This window comes from Zonotrichia albicollis, chromosome 4, assembly GCF_047830755.1.
Source record: "Zonotrichia albicollis isolate bZonAlb1 chromosome 4, bZonAlb1.hap1, whole genome shotgun sequence".
Classification (NCBI taxonomy): Eukaryota; Metazoa; Chordata; class Aves; order Passeriformes; family Passerellidae; genus Zonotrichia; species Zonotrichia albicollis.
The window spans coordinates 31,530,217-31,532,481 of NC_133822.1; positions in this window are offsets into that span (position 1 = coordinate 31,530,217).

Consider the following 2,265-nt stretch of genomic DNA (forward strand, 5'->3'; position numbering starts at 1 on the left):
AGTCTTGCCTTCCTTTATGGACATTCATAGGCATAAAAAGAATGTCAGCTCTCCTTATCAGAGGTTAAGAAATGGGTCTAAGAGATTCAGGCTGTGTCTGACCTCTGACTGGGGCCAGGGGAGTGGAGCTGAATCCTTTCAGGAGATCATCTTTAGGAAAGGCCCAAGGCCAGTCCAGAACGGGCTGTGTCATGAAAGTGTCTGATGACAATTCTTTTATTTCCACAGGATCGGAGCTTTGTCCTCACACCCTTCCTGGGACAACTTGTCTGCTGTTGCACATACCTTTCTTCATGGCCATTTTTTCCACCTAGCAAAGATTCAGAGACTTCTGTCAGCTGTACAGCCTCATTCCCAGTTAGGATAGCTCTTTGGGCTCGTCCCATAATTCCTCCAGTGATGGCAGAATTCCATCCAAATGGAGAAAACATCTGCTTTATTCGCTAATCTTCCCATCTCTGTGGCTGAGCCATCTTTGGACACTGGATACCAGGAACACCATTTTTTATTGGTGTGTAATGTTCTATAAGTCATCCTGGATTCTTTCTGGATTCTGGGCTGCAGTAGATTTTGGTTCCATGTGCTGGGAGCTTCCTGCCTGGGGCATCACTCTTTCAGCCATATTTCCATGACTGCCAAGGCACCGTGGAACACTAATACCTTTAATAGAATATTTTTTTTTTTTGAAAAAAAACAGTTGCACATCCCCAGAAAGTGTATGACACAGAGAGGTATTGGAATCACCCAGCATTTATAGACTGGGTCCTGGAAGAAAAATCATCACAAGTAACTGCAGTTCTCTAAGCTATAATATCCATTGTGCACAATTGCTACCTATTTTCCATCCTTCCTCCTTTTCTTTGGTACCTCTGCTGCTGAGCCTCCCCACAGCGCACTGCCAGCTTGTGATTAGGTACATGATGGGACAGAAGGTAGAGCTTGTGAGCCCCCCCTGAGTATGGCTTCAATAAAAACAAATCTGGTTCCACTTTGTTCTGCAAACCTCCACACTGTAAATGTATACATCTGAAAAAAAACCCCAAATACCCAGGAACCACAGCCACTGGAAAGTAACCCGGCTTTCTTCCTCTTGGCTGCCTAACACTCCCCTCTGCCTGTCCTTTGAGACTAGCAGCCATTTTCACAAAGCTTTCTTGGGAATCTGGAGGAAGACTGAAGGTCATGCTGTGGCAGATTAATGCACAGGAGGAGAAGGATTTCCTGACCACTGCTAAGAGAAGATGGCCAGCAAAGCAAATACAACCCAGCAAAAAGGCAAGCATGCCAAAATGCAGGATTACAGGTAGGACTAGGATGTCCATGTCACAGGTTGCTACAAGGAAAAGCTAGAAGAATCCAACTTCTGCCTTGGTATGTTCATGTCTACATTAAGACAAAACAAAGCATATTGGTGAAATGAAGGGGGAAGTGAAAAGGCAGTAATATTTTGTAGATTTTTATTTCTCTCATGCCAGAACCACAGAAGAATCAAGATTAAAAAATAATGAAAATGCCACAGTGGTGCTGCAGATGGAATAGAGGCCATTTCATCTGCCCAGCTGCAGTTCAATTACTGAGTTGAGAAACACTCCTTCTCCTTCCTCAGCTGCCCGTCCCTGTGCTTTGCACTGAATTAAGATTCCAGTGATGGGAACAGCAATGATTTCTGCATGTTAGTAAGAGAGTACCTTCCTGTACGTTCCAGCTGGCATTTAATTAATTTCCTCTGATTTAATGAGTTAGCTCGTGTAGGAGAGCAGAAAGCAGCCGCTCCTGTGGAGACGCCGGACCCTCACAAGTCCTTGCCCCTCCCTGTTGCCATTGACTCCGTGCGCTGGTTTCTTTTCCTTGGATAAAACGCAGGGACCAATATCAAAAAAGGCCTTTCTAAACTTCTCATTCCAGTGGATTGCCGCCGGGATATCTCAGTGGCAGGGCAGCGAGGGAGACCGTGACCCAGAAGACGTGAAGGTTGGACTCGCTGATCTCAGAGGGTTTATTTCAACTTAATTGATCCCGGAATTCCGCACAAATCCCGCAGATCGTACACTCGCACCGTCCGGGTCCCCCTGAGGCGGCAGCGCCCGCCCCGCCCCTCTGAGCCCGCCCCGCCCCTCAGAGCCAGCCCCGCCCCTCAGACCCCGCCCCGCCGAGCCCGCCCGCCCCGCCCCTCAGGCCCCGCCCCGCCCCTCAGGGCTCGCCCATCTCGCTGAGCCGCCCCACCAACCCGGCGCGCAGGGATGACGTCAAGGAGCAATCTCCGCC